The sequence below is a fragment of the Triturus cristatus genome, chromosome 4_1, assembly GCF_964204655.1.
Source record: "Triturus cristatus chromosome 4_1, aTriCri1.1, whole genome shotgun sequence".
In the NCBI taxonomy this organism is placed as follows: domain Eukaryota; kingdom Metazoa; phylum Chordata; class Amphibia; order Caudata; family Salamandridae; genus Triturus; species Triturus cristatus.
The window spans coordinates 36,943,778-36,958,139 of NC_140585.1; the positions used below are offsets into that span (position 1 = coordinate 36,943,778).

General features: G+C 55.1%; 1 protein-coding gene across 3 annotated transcripts in view; it reads left to right on the forward strand.

Moving 5' to 3' along the window:
- Window positions 1-4,371: 4,371 nt before the first annotated feature.
- Window positions 4,372-14,362, forward strand: part of SLC43A3 (solute carrier family 43 member 3) — a 523,038-nt gene continuing 513,047 nt past the window's right edge. For all 3 annotated transcript variants that reach the window (XR_014981069.1, XM_085651424.1, XM_085651429.1), the window contains exon 1: window positions 4,372-4,507. The gene's annotated coding sequence lies outside the window, so the exon portion shown is untranslated. The remainder of the gene's footprint in view (window positions 4,508-14,362) is intronic.

Here is a 14,362-nt window from a genome sequence, read left to right on the forward strand (position 1 = left end):
CTTTCTGATCTGCGTGTCTGTGGGAAGCTCGCAGTGCTGTTGTTCCCGTTCTTCCCGCTTTGCGTGTCTGTGGGAAGCTCGCAGTGTTGTTGTACAAGCCCTTTCTTATCTGTGTTGTCTGCGGGAAGCCTGCATTGCTGTTGTTCACGCTCTTCCCGCTCTGCGTGTCAGTGGGAAGCTCGCACTGCTACTGTCCACGCTCTTCCTGATCTCTGTGTCTGTAGGAAGCTTGCAGTGCTGCTGTCCACGCTCATCCTGATCTGTGTGGCTGTAGGAAGCCTGCAGTGCCACTGTCCAAACTCTGTCTGTCTGAGTGTCTGTGGGAAGCTCGCAGGGCTGCTGTCCAAGCTCTGCCTGTCTGCGTGTCTGTGAGAAGCTTGCATTGCTGTTGTCCACGTCCATCCTGATCTGCATGTTTGTGGGAAGCTTGCAGTGCTGTTCACACTCTACCTGTTTTGCGTGTCTGTGGGAAGCTTGCAGTGCTGTTCATGCTCTTCCTGATCTGTGTGTCTGTGAGACGCTCTTCCTGATCTCTGTCTCTGTAGCATGCTTGCAGTACTGCTATCCATGCTTTTCCTGATCAGTGTGTCTGTAGGAAGCCTGCAGTGCGGTTGTCCACACTCTTCCTGATCTGTGTTTCTGTGGGAAGCTTGCAGTGCTGTTGTCCACACTCTTCCTGATGTGTGTGTTCTTGGGACGCTTGCAGTGCTGTTGTCCATGCTCTTCCTGATCTGTGTGTCTGTGGGAAGTCTGCAGTGCGGTTGTCAACACTCTCCCTGATCTGTGTGAAGCTCGCATGGCTACTGTCCAAGCTCTGCCTGTCTGTGTGTCTGTGGGAAGCTCGCAGGGCTGCAGTGCAAGCTCTGCCTGTCTGCGTGTCTGTGGAAAGCTTGCAGTGCTGTTGTCCATGCTCTTCCTGATCTGCGTGTCTGTGGGAAGCTCGCAGGGCTGCTGTCCAAGCTCTGCCTGTCTGCGTGTCTTTGAGAAGCTTGCAGTGCTGTTGTCCATGCCCTTCCTGATCTGTGTGTCTGTAGGAAGGTCACAGTGCTGTTGTCCATGCTCTTCCTGACATGCTTGTCTGTGGGAAGCTTGCATTGCTGTTGTCCACGATCTTCCTGATCTGTGTGTTTGTGAGAAGCTTGCAGTGCTGTAAACGCTCATCCGGATCTGCGTGTCTGTGGGAAGCTCGCAGTGCTGTTGTTCACACTCTTTCTGATCTACGTGTCTGTGGGAAGTTTGAAGTGCTGTTGATCATGCTCTTTCTGATCTGCGTGTCTGTGAGAAGCTTGACTTGCTGTTGTCCACGCTCATTCTGATCTGTGTGTCTGTGGGAAGCTTGCAGTGCTGTTGTCCACGCTCTCCCTGATCTGTGTGTCTGTGGGAAGCTCGCAGGACTATTGTCAAGCTCTGCCAGCGTGCGTGTTTGCGGAAAGTTTGAAGTGCTGTTGTACACGCTCTTCCTGATCTGGCTGTCTGTGGGAAGCTCGCAGTGCTGTTGTCCATGCTCTTCCTGATCTGCGTGCCTGTGTGAAGCTAGTCTTGCTGTTGTCCACGCTCTTCCTGATCTGTGTGTCTGTGAGAAGCTTGCAGTGCTGTACACGCTCATCCGGATCTGCGTGTCTGTGGGAAGCTCGCAGTGCTGTTGTTCACACTCTTTCTGATCTACGTGTCTGTGGGAAGTTTGAAGTGCTGTTGATCATGCTCTTTCTGATCTGCGTGTCTGTGAGAAGCTTGACTTGCTGTTGTCCACGCTCATTCTGATCTGTGTGTCTGTGGGAAGCTTGCAGTGCTGTTGTCCACGCTCTCCCTGATCTGTGTGTCTGTGGGAAGCTCGCAAGACTATTGTCAAGCTCTGCCAGCGTGCGTGTCTGCGGAAAGCTTGAAGTGCTGTTGTACACGCTCTTCCTGATCTGGCTGTCTGTGGGAAGCTCGCAGTGCTGTTGTCCATGCTCTTCCTGATCTGCGTGCCTGTGTGAAGCTAGTCTTGCTGTTGTCCATGCTCTTCCTGATCTGTGTGTCTGTGGGAAGCTTGCATGGCTACTGTCAAGCTCTTCCTGTCTGCGTGTCTATGGGAAGCTCGCAGGGCTGCTGTCCAAGCTCTGCCTGTCTGCGTGTCTCTAGGAAGCTCGCAGTGACATTGCCCACGCTCTTCCTGATCTGCGTGTTTTTGAGAAGCTTGTAGTGCTGCAGTCCACGATCATTCTGATCTGTGTGTTTGTAGGAAGCTTGCAGTGCTGTACACGCTCATCCGGATCTGCGTGTCTGTGGAAAGCTTGCAGTGCTGTTGTTCACGCTCTTTCTGATCTACGTGTCTGTAGGAAGCTTGAAGTGCTGTTGTTCACGCTCTTCCTGATTTGCGTGTCTGTGAGAAGCTTGCATTACTGTTGTCCACGCTCATTCTGATCTGTGTCTGAGGGAAGCTTACAGTGCTGTTGTGCACGCTCTTCCTGAGCTGCGCGTCTGTGAGAAGCTTGCATTGCTGTTGCTCATGCTCATTCTGATCTGTGTGTCTGTGGGAAGCTTGCAGTGCTGTTGTTCACACGCTTCCTGATCAGTGTGTCTTTGGGAAGTTTGCAGTGATGTTGTCCAAGCTCTCCCTGATCTGTGTGTCTGTAGGAAGCTCACAGTGCTGTTGTCCTCGGTCTTCTTCATCTGTGAGTCTGTGGAAAGCTTGCATTGCTGTTGTCCACCCTCTTCCTGATCTGCCTATCTGTGAGAAGCTTGCAGTGATGTTGTCCACGCTCTTCCTGATCTGTGTGTCTGTAGGAAGCTCACAGTGCTGTTGTCCACCCTCTTCCTGAACTGCGTGTCTGTGAGAAGCTCGCATTGCTGTTGTCCACGCTCTTTCTGATCTGCGTGTCTATGGGAAGTTCACAGTGCTGTTCACACTCTTCCTTATCTTAGTGTCTGTGAGACGCTTGCTTTGCTGTTGTCCACGCTTCCCTGATTTGCGTGTCTGTGAGAAGCTTTTATTGCTGTTCTCCACGCTCTTCCTGAACTGCGTGTCTGTGCGAAGCGTGCAGTGCTGCTCACACTCTTCCTGATCTGCATGTCTGTGAGAAGCTTGCATTGCTGTTGTCCATGCTCTTCCTGATCTCCGTTTCTGTAAGAAGCTCACAGTGTTGTTGTCCATGCTCTTCCTGATCTGTGTATACGTGCGAAACTTGCAGTGCTGTTGTTCACGCTCTTCCTTATCTGTGTGTCTGTGGGAAGCTTGCATTGCTGTTGTCCACCATCTTCCTGATCTGCCTGTCTGTGGGAAGCTTGCAGTGCTGTTCATGCTCTTTCTGATCTGCGTGTCTGTGGGTAGATTGCAGTGCTGTTGTCCATGCTCTTCCTGATCTGTGTATGCATGCGAAGCTTGCAGTGCTGTTGTTCACGCTCTTCCTGATCTATGTGTCTGTGGGAAGCTTGCATTGCTGTTTTCCACCCTTTTCCTGATCTGTATGTCTGTGGGAAGCTTGCAGTGCTGTTGTCCACGCTCTTCCTGATCTGCGTGTCTGTGGGAAGCTTGCATTGCTGTTTTCCACCCTCTTCCTGATCTGCGTGTCTGTGGGAAGCTTGCAATCACAGTTGCGCTGCGGCATTTAGAGTAGCAGTTTGGAGTTGTGCGTGAGCTTTTTTGATTGATGTGGCGTTTGAAGTTGTAATTGGACATGTAGCTGCATCTGTTACATGACAGCTATACCTTTAAATGTGATTGCTTTTTCTGTGACGTCATGGCTGCTCTCCCAGACTATCATAGTAACAGTTTAATTAACATTTGTGTGTTAACTAAAATAGGCTATCTCCTTTACAAACTTATGTTGGTCATCTCGTACTTAGATCCCGTGGCATCGCATGCTGTGATGTCATGTGATGTGACTTCCTCTCATGTCGTCAGGGGTCCTGTGGGTGTGATGTCACTTCCGCCTCCCTGTATTTGGCTGAGTTGTTCACCTGCTCTGGCAGGCAGTGTGCTACCCTAGTGTGCTTGTCTCTGCGTCGGTGTCATGGACTCGTGGGCGGGTTTTACGCAAACATTGGTGATTGCTTCGTTTCCTAGGTTATTGGAAGATGTGCTGCTGCAGTCCAGGATTATTCCTTTGAATTCTGGGACTTGTGGTCCTGTTTCATAATGGAGTCAACAAGCCTAGAAGTCTTTACAAGTTCAAAGCTGTCCTGGGTTGTAAATGTGGGGCCAGTTTATTGTGATGTCTGGGCCCGTGGTCTGTCCGCGCTGGCCCTGTGCAGGCTCCCTGGCAGGTTGTCTCTAAACTCAAAACTGGAATTAAATTTCAGGACGGGGGCGAGAGCGGACATCCGCAGTGAGCGGCGGAAGAAACGAGCGATCACGGGTTGTGGTAAGAGGCGGGAACCGATGGAGGCTGTCCATGGCCCCCCAGCCGTGGAGCTCTGGCGCCACCTACCGTCCGACTCCTGCAGGCTCTGGGGCACGATGACAACCCCCCGGCGGGAGGGGCCAGGAAGCCATGGAGGAGCAGGGTCTCCGCTCATCTACTGCAAGGTCAGTGAGAGCCAAGGGAGGGGTGCACGACTCCGTGTGCGCAGGGGTGCGGGCACCAGAGGGCGCAGAGGGCAGTGGGCGGTGGGCGGGATCGGCAGGGCACCGCGTGCCCCTACTTCTTCCATTTAATACAGTCCGTCCCCCTACTTTATTATTTTAGATATGCGTCCCAGGACGGCCGAAATAGCCCGGCCGTCCGTGGCTGTTCAAGGACGGGCGGGCACAGAAGGAAAAGGGCTGTCGGTTCCTTCTTGCCCAGAGAAGTCAAGGGCAGTGTCCACTTCTCCCGCTCCACCGCTAGCAGCCGCCCCCCTCTCTTTCTCTTATTCTCTACCTTTTTCTCGTGCTCCAGGTCCCTTGTTGGAAACCGTGACATTTCTTTCCTCTGCTTCCTTCATTCGTTCCCCTGCGAAATGGATCCAAAAAAGAGGAAACACTTTTGCTGCAAATGACTTTTTCTGACATTTTTCTATGCAGCCTCGGGAGGAGAGAGAAAAAGGTTTAACATTTGAACACATACACAACTAAATAAAGCAAGAGAGAGTGGTCGCAAATTGGCCTGATTGATTTTATTCACCCCAAACACATTAGCGGCACTTTACAGCGTTTGCCAATGAAGCGCTACTTTTGTTTTCTCGTCTTTCTTTAACAGCATTGTTGTCCCCAGGTGGGCAAGTGCGCCGTTCCTGGAGGCGCTGCAATACCTGCCTGATGAGCGGAGTGGAAAACATTTAATGTGATCCTTATCAGTTGTTCTCCCTATTTTAGTTCATAAAATGTGCACCGCCGCTCTGTGTCCAGGGATGTGGTCTTTTTAAACCATACTGCCTATGTTTTGTAAGGATATAAGCAATGGACATTGAAACGGGCCCCTTCCAAGCCCTTCAGTCATGTGCTTAACTTTTCAGGCAAAAACGCTCATTGATTTCTGAATAATGAGTGTAAAAGTTTTAAGTTGTATTCCCTATGAGTGTTTGCTTTTTCCAGAATGTTGTTACTTTTTTCAGCCAGCGTATTACTCTTGTCAAGTGTATATTTTGAATTGAATCTCATCTGGGTGTTTATAAAGGGGCACAATTAGGTTATAGCTGAAGGCAGTGCGAGTTTCTCTCAGTAGGGCAGTGTGGTGTCCAGCGGGGGACAGGATGTGGCACTTCTTCGGCCAGAGATGCGGAATTTGGAACTGGGGAACTAGGTTCAGCCTTTATGACCAGTCCACCAGACCACTCTCCTGAGGGAACACAATCCCATGCTAGACCTTAGAAGGCCCCGCTAGACCTTAAAAGCCCTGGTGTCTTGGCATCAGCAGGTGGACCCTAGGGGTGGCAAGTGTGGGTTAATCTTCAAGGCAGTCCATACTGAAGCTCACCTCCAGTCTTGCGGGCAGCCATACCAAGGAGCACACCCTAGAGCGACAGTGACTCTGTCCCGGAGGTCCCAGGACCCATGATGCCGGTCCGCCTCACCCATTGGTACCTCCGTTGGCCTTGTTTCAGCAGCATTAGCTGCAACTCATCAGGGCTCGGCAATGCAGGATTTGCACGCACACCAAAATAAGTTCACAAAGTTAACAGTCTCTTTGCTTCCTGCACAAGCACTTTTAACATGTGCGGCCTGCTTTGAAGTCGCTGGAATTATGCAGCAGTAGAGGCCAAAATGATGCTGCAGTGTTGACTAAATTATGCCGCAAGAAAAAGGCTGCAGCGTAATGTGGAATATTTCCTGATTCTTTATTATTTTGACATTTTTACACATACTAAAAGTCTCTGCAAATATTTTGACTCGTTAGTACCAGTTCAACATACAAGTGTATCAGTGATAAGGGCGACCACTCAACCTTTGCAAAGGGCCATTCACTTCGCAGCAACAAAAGTCACATTTTTAGTAACTTTTGATCCGTTTGAGCTACAAACAATTTATTAGTTAAATGCGTCCGATAATGCAACAGATGATGTATTATGTAGCAAATATGGCAGAGCCATAATTATGTGGAAAACACATTTGCAAAATAGGATATTTTGCCATTCATGTTTGAACTGCTTTTGTGGAAAAGCGGTGATGACAGAAACTGCACAGCTGAGAGACAAATGGATTGTGATAGCACTTTCAAGCATATTTGGGACATTCTGTGATTGGATACGTATCCCAATTTGTGAATGTATTTTAATGTCAATTTGAAATAAATAACGTAATGAGCTGTAACTGGTCAGTCAAATGCAAAACAAATACTAAAAATGGGTATGTTTTGCTCCTTCTGGCCACACCACTGACTCCGCCCTCTGCCCCAATCCTCAGGTTATTTCCGCCCTCTGATTCTCCGCCCACAGTTCCTCTACTTTTTTCCCCCACTTCGACCACTGGCAGAGGGAGAGTGTGGGGCACAAGAGAGCATGCGAGACTGGGCACAAGGGAGTGTGCAGCAGTGAGAGTGCAGACATAGGAGAGTGTGTGGGTGCGCAGCGGGAGAGTGCGAGACTGGGGCACAAGGGAGTGTGCAGGAGTAAGAGAGTGCAGACATAGAAGAGTGTGCGGGTGCGCAGCAGGAGAGTGCGAGACTGGGGCACAAGGGAGTGAGGGGCACAAGGGAGTGTGTGAGTCTGGGGCACAGGGGAGTGTGGGGCACAGGGGAGTCTGGGGCACAAGGGAGTGCGCGAGTGTGGGCACATGGCAGTGTGGGGCACAGGGGATTGTGCAGGAGTAAGAGAGTGCAGACATAGGAAAGTGTGCGGGTGCGCAGCCGGAGATTGCAAGACTGGGGCACAAGGGAGTGAGGGGCACAAGGGAGTGTGCGAGTGTGGGGCACATGGGAGTGTGGGGCACATGGGAGTGTGGGGCATAAGAGAGCGTGCAAGACTGGGCACAAGGGAGTGTGCAAGAGTAAGAGAGTGCAGACATAGAGTGTGCGGGTGCGCAGCGGGAGGGTGCGAGACTGGGGCACGAGGGAGTGTGGGGCACAAGGGAGTGTGCAAGTGTGGGTACATGAGAGTGTGGGGCACAGGGGAGTATGGGGCACAAGAGAGCGTGCGAGTGTGGGTCACAAGGGAGTGTGAAGGAGTAAGAGAGTGCAGACATAGGAGAGTGTGTGGGTGCGCAGCAGGAGAGTGCGAGACTGGGGCACGAGGGATTGTGGGGCACAAGGGAGTGTGCGAGTGTGGGTACATGGGAGTTTGGGGCACAGGGGAGTGTGGGGCACAAAGGAGTGTGCAAGACTGTGCACAAGGGGGTGTGCAGCAGCGAGAGTGCAGACATAGGAGAGTGTGCGGGTGCGGGTGCGCAGCGGGAGAGTGCGAGACTGGGGCACAAGGGAGTGTGCGAGTGTGGGGCACAGGGAAGTGTGGGGCACAGGGGAGTGTGGGGCACAAGGGAGTGTGCGAGAGTTGGCACATGGGAGTGTGGGGCACAAAGGAGTGTGCGAGTGTGGGGCACATAGGAGTGTGGGGCACAAAGGAGTGTGCGAGTGTAGAGCACATGAGAGTGTGGGCAACAAGAGAGTGTGCGAGACTGTGCACAAGGGAGGGTGCAGCGGCGAGAGTGCAGATATAGGAGAGTGTGCAGGTGCGCAGATGGAGAGTGCAAACTAGGGCACAAGGGAGTGTGCGAGTGTGGGTACATGGGAGTGTGGGGCCCAGGGGAGTGTGGGGCACAAGGGAGTGTGGGCACATGGGAGTGTGGGGCACAAAGGAGTGTGCGAGTGTGGGGCACAAGAGAGTGTGCAAGACTGCGCACCAGGGAGTGTGCAGCAGCGAGAGTGCAGACATAGGAGAGAGTGTGGATGTGCAGCGGGAGAGTGCGAGACTGGGGCACAAGGGAGTGTGGGGCACAAGGGAGTGTACAAGTGTGGGTACATGGGAGTGTGGGGCACAAAGGAGTGTGTGAGTGTGGGCACATGGGAGTGTGGGGCACAAAGGAGTGTGCGAGTGTGGGGCACATGGGAGTGTGGGGCACAAGAGGGTGCGAGACTGTGCACAAGGGAGTGTGCAGCAGCGAGAGCAGACATAGGAGACTGTGCGGGTGTGCAGAGAGAGAGTGAGAGACTGGGGCACAAGTGAGTGTGCGGCACTAGGGAGTGTACAGAAGTAGGAGAGTGTGAGAGTGTGGGGCACAAGGGAGTGTGCAGCAGTGAGTGCAGACATAGGAGACTGTGTGGGTGCGCAGAGGTAGAGTGTTGGGCACAAGAGAGTGCGAGACTGGGCACAAGTGAGTGTGGGGCACAGGGGAATGTGCGAGTGTCGGGCACAAGGGAGTGTGTGGGGTACAAGGGAGTGTGCAACAGCGAGAGTGCAGACATAGGAGAGTGTGCGGGTGCGCAGAGGGAGAGTGTTGGGCACAAGAGTGTGCAAGACTGGGCACCAGCAAGTGTTGGGCACAAGGGAGTGTGCGAGTATGGGGCACAAGATAGTATGGGGTACAAGGGAGGGTGGGTACAAGGGAGTGTGCAACAGCAAGAGTGCATACATAGGAGAGTGTGCCGGGCACAAGGGAGTGTGTAGCAATGAGTGCAGACATAGGAGAGTGTGCGGGTGCGCAGAGGGAGAGTGCAAGACTGGGGCACAAGGGAGTGTGGGGCACAAGGGAGTGTGCGAGTGTGGGACACATGAGTGTGGGGCACAAGGAGTGTGCAGAAGTAGGAGAGTGTGTGAGTGTGGGGCACAAGGGAGTGTACAGAAGTAGGAGAGTGTGCGAGTGTGGGGCACAAGGGAGTATGCTGCAGCGAGAGTGCAGACATAGGAGAGTGTGCGGATGCGCAGAGGGAGAGTGTGAGACTGGGGCACAAGGGAATGTGCGGAGTGTGGGGCACAAGGGAGTGTGCGGAGTGTGGGGCACAAGGGAGTATGTGAGTGGAACCAGGTGCCAAACGCCTATTGGGCTCAAAGAGCTTCAGCGCCCCCGTCGTGTGTGCTGAGACAGCTTCTCGGGCACGCACACAGCCGCACCCCAGTACTTCACAAGTCTTTAAAAGACCATTTATTTGTTTGTGGCTTTGTTGCTTTTTCACCCCTTCTTAGAACCCCTTCATCTCCACCCTGCCAATTACTTGAAGAATTACTCCCCCCCCCCCCCCCCGGAAATTCTTTTTAGCTGCCACCCCCGCCCCCCCCCACCGTAATTTGTCTGTAGTTGCGTCTCTGAGTGGGACACGAGGGAGTGTGTGAGTGTGGGGCACGAGGGAGTGGGTGAGTGTGGGGCACGAGGGAGCCTGGTAGTGTGGGGCACGAGGGAGGGAGAGAAATGAGGGAATGTGTGAGTGCGGTGCACAATGGACTGTGCATCTGCACAGCAGCGAGAGTGCAGCAGTAAGAGTGTGCAAGTGAGACTGCGGGTGCAACAGAAGGAACAAAGCGGGGTGTGCATCAACAAGGCAGAATGTTCTGCAGGGTGGGGGAGACACTAGCCCCCGTTCCTACAGTGTGCGTGGAAGGAGTGAGTGAGTGAGTGAGTGAGTGTGCACAGAAGAGGGAGCGAGTGTCTGTGGAAGGAGTGAGGGAGTGTGCATGGAAGGGGTTAATGTTTACGGAAGGAGTGAGGGGGTGCAGGAGTGGATGTGGGTAGAAGGAGTGAGTGAGTGTGCTTTAGTGTGGGTGGAAGGAGTGAGTGTGTGTGAGTGAGAGTGTGCGGAAGAAGTGAGTGTGCGTGGAAGGAGTGAGTGAATGTGCGTGGAAGGAGTGAGTGAGTATGTACAGAGGAAGTGAGTATGCATGGAAAGAGTGAGGGAGTGTGCGTGGAAGGAGTGTGTGTGCAAGGAGCAGAGTGTTGGACTGGAGCTCGGGTGTCTTTCCGTTCAACCCCTGCTGTGTCTTTGCGTGCACAAGAGTAGACAGGTTAAAGATCAGACTGTTGTCCCCCTCATTCTCGGAGGAGTGTCATGAAAGGGGCGCCTGGTCGTGGATCACAGAGGTGTGAAGTGGATTCAAGACTACACTGACATTTCATAGCGCCGGCTTCTACGGCCTGCTCTGGGCACTGGCGCTCGGGCTTTACAAATTACGCACTCCTTGTCACCTACAAGCGCTCCAATTGGTTGGGTGATCCCGTCTCATAGAGTAAAGGGATTTACTCCTGCCCTTTTCAGGAGTACAACATTTGTGTCCTTTTCCACTTTTGAGACAGTCCAGGGTCTGTGGAGAGTATCTGAGACCCCTGCATGTCCCTCGCACCAGTACGCACTGGTGACTGGCCCCTGTTGTTCTGGGGCCTGGGGCCCCCAGCTGTAAGATTGACGGCTGGTATCAGCAACAGAGGAGGCCGCGTGGCCTCAGCCATCTCAAACAGGCTGTCCGGCCCCAAGTCCGGAAACGTCAATGTCCGTTCGTCCCTCCGACCTGCGGCATGTTTTCAAACACATTTTATTTTATGAACTGTGTTGGAAGGCGAACCCCGAGGAGTCGGCGAGACCACCAAGGGGGGGCCCTCACACTGCACGAAGTAGCCGAGCGCTGCCGAGAAGCCTCCCGAGAGATCCTTCTCCTATCACGTACTAGCACAGTAACACCACCACACAGGACTCAAGGAGGTTGTCTCAAGACGAGCAATTCTTTATCAGTATTAAAAGGTTACGAGATCAATATTTACACGAAGGGATCGAGGGATCCACCAAAAGTCTCAGTGTCTCTTTGGAAGGGAAGGGGTAGCGGGACAGTCTTTGGCAGGAGCTCGGTACGAGGGTACCTGGGGCCCAGTTCTTATCCTCAAGCTGGAGGACCTCCGGATCTCGGAGGGGTCGAGCCGCGACGGCGTCAGCAGGGCTCTGGCGTACAGTTCGTGGAGAGCCGCGATCAGATCAGCAGGGCTCTCAAGATGGTTTCTGCTCAGCTCGAGCCGCGACGTCGTCAGCAGGGCTCCGAGGGAGGTTTCAGCGAGGTTGGGCCGCGACAGCGTCAGCAGGGCCCCGATGTTCCGGGGGGCTTCAAAGTGTTCACAAGAAGGAGCCACGACGCAGTCTGCAGGGCTCGTGATAGTTCCGACAAGAGTTCTTCTCCGTAGGGTCAGCCGCGATTCAATCAGCAGGGCTCTCGACTCCGGGATACAACTGCCGATCTGTGGCGGGGTTGCCCCAGATATAGGTCTGGAGCCCTTTGATGTCCGGACCCTGGCGCCCGGGGGGGGCGGAGAGGCCGGGTGGAGGTGGCCAGACGCCCAGCAGGAGAGGCGCCAGGCCCAAGAGAGTTGCAGGGCGATCACACCTAGAGATGGGAGGACAGTTGGGGGTCTCATCGATACTGTCCTCCGCCGGGGGCGGTGAATGGTTCCTGCGGCACCCCCTGGCCAGTTCTTGGTGCCTCAATGTCGGGGCTTCACTGGGGCCGAGGCCGGGTTGAGCGGGGTCGCGCCGGCTGGTGCACAGAGTCACGTGGATGCCAACAAGATGGCGGAGCCACGAGGGGTATGCGACCTCGTGCGGCTCGGGATGAGGGGTCTCGGTGCAGTTCGGAAGGGTGGCCCGTGAAGGCCGGGGCGGGGAACGGGCACAATCCACGGGGGTAAGGACCACGCCACGAGGCCGGGTCCAACAGGCGTCCCCGCCAGCCGAAGGCATGGAGAGTCACCCATCTCCTGGGGATTCTCCTCGTCAAGGCGGAAGAAGCGGGACAGGCCGTCGGCGTTGGCGTGGTCATTGCCGGGCCGGTGTTCAACATCAAAGTCCATCCCTTGCAGCGAGATGGACCACCGCAGCAGCTTGGGGTTCTCGCCCCGCATTTGCATTAACCACCGCAGAGGCCGGTGGTCGGTCTGGACCCGGAAGTGGGTACCGAAGAGATAGGTCCGGAGCTTCTTAAGGGCCCACACTACAGCGAAGGCTTCACGCTCGATGGTGCTCCATAGTTGCTCCCGGGGCAGTAGCCGTCGGCTGATGAAGGCCACTGGTCGGTCGAGCCCCTTTTCATCGGCCTGGGACAGGACGGCCCCGATCCCATACTCTGAGGCGTCCGTCTGCACCACGAACTCCTTATTGTAGTCAGGGGACTGCAGCACAGGGGCAGTACACATCGCTGTCTTTAGGGTTTCGAAGGCTGCTTGGCAGCGGGGTGTCCAGTGCACCTTCTTGGGCTGCTTCTTGGACGTGAGCTCTGTGAGGGGGCCAACAATGCTCCCATAGTCCCGGATGAACCGCCGGTAGTATCCGGTGAGACCCAGGAAGGCCCGGACAGCTGTCTGGGTAGTGGGGGGTTCCCAGGCCTGGATGGCATCGATTTTTGGCTGGAGAGGGGCCACCTGCCCGCTTTCCACTTGATGGCCCAGGTAGGTCACGGATCCGTGGCCAATCTGGCATTTGCTGGCCTTGATCGTGAGCCCGGCCCGCTGGAGGGCGGCCAGGACGGCTTTGAGGTGACCCAGGTGCTCCGCCCAGTGGTTGCTGTACACGGCAATGTCATCTAGGTAGGCCGCGTTGAAGGCCTCGAGCCCGGCCAAAACCTTGTTTACCAGTCTTTGGAAAGTGGCCGGGGCGTTCTTCATTCCGAAGGGCATCACCCGAAAGTGGTAATGCCCATCCGGGGTAGAAAAGGCGGATCTTTCTTGGGCGCCGGGGGTGAGCTGGATCTGCCAGTACCCGGCGGTGAGGTCCAGCGTGCTCAGGTAGCGGGCGGCCCCTAAGCGGTCGATGAGTTCGTCGGCCCGGGGTATAGGATGGGCATCCGTCTTGGTCACTGCATTCAGGGCTCGGTAGTCTACGCAGAATCGTAACTCCGGGGGGTGGCCGGGGGCTGCGGCCTTTGGTACCAGGACGACAGGACTGGCCCACGGGCTGTCGGAGGGTTCGATGACCCCCAGGGCCAGCATCTTTGCTACTTCGGCCTGGATGCATGCCCGCACTCGGTCGGGTACCCGGTAGGCTCTGTGTCGCATGGGGGGGCTCTCCCCGGTGTCGACGTCGTGGACGCACCAGTGGGTCACCCCCGGGGTGAGGGAGAAGAGGGCTGCGTAGTCCTGCAGCAGTTGTTGACAGTCGTCGCGCTGTTCCGGGGTCAGGGAAGAGGCGAGTTGGACACCTTTGATGGATCCGTCATGGACGTTGGACTGCAAGAGGTCGGGCAGGGGCTCGGAGTCGTCCTCGCCCCCCTCGTCGGTCGCCAGTAGCAGGCTCAGTTCGGTCCGGGCAAAGTGGGGTTTGAGCCTGTTAGCATGCAGAACCCGGAGGGGGTTCCGGGGGGACTCCAGGTCAACTAGGTAGGTGACGGGGCTTTTCTTCTCCACTACCTTGAAGGGCCCGGTCCACTTGTCCTGGAGGGCGCCGGGTTCAACCGGGGCCATGACCCATACTCTCTGGCCCGGCTCGAATTCGATGGTAGAGGAGTTCCGATCGTACCACCACTTCATGTCCTCCTGGCTGGCCTCGAGGTTGGCTTCGGCCATGGCTCAGAACTTGGTATTGGTAGACGGTAACTTGGTAACTTGGTATCGGTAGACGTCAGGAGGGGCGCCTTGGAGCTTCGTCTCCCAGCCCTCCTTGACCAGGCTGAGCGGTCCGCGGACCGGATGTCCGTACAATAGTTTAAACGGGCTGAACCCCAGGGACTTCTGCGGGACCTCCCGATAGGCAAACAGGAGGCACGGCAGCAGGACATCCCATCTCCGCCTGAGGGGCTCTTCCAGGCCCTGGATCATTCCCTTTAATGTTCTGTAGAACCGCTCAACCAGTCCGTTCCCCTGAGGTTGATAGGGGGTTGTGAATTTGTACGTGACCCCGCACTGCTGCCACAGGGACCGCATGTATCTGGAAATAAAGTTCGTGCCCCTGTCGCTCACCACTTCGCGGGGAAATCCCACTCGGGAGAAGATCCCCATCAAGGCCCGGCCTACCACGGGGGCCGTTATAGTTCTTAGCGGGACCGCCTCCGGGGTACCTGGTGGCGTGGT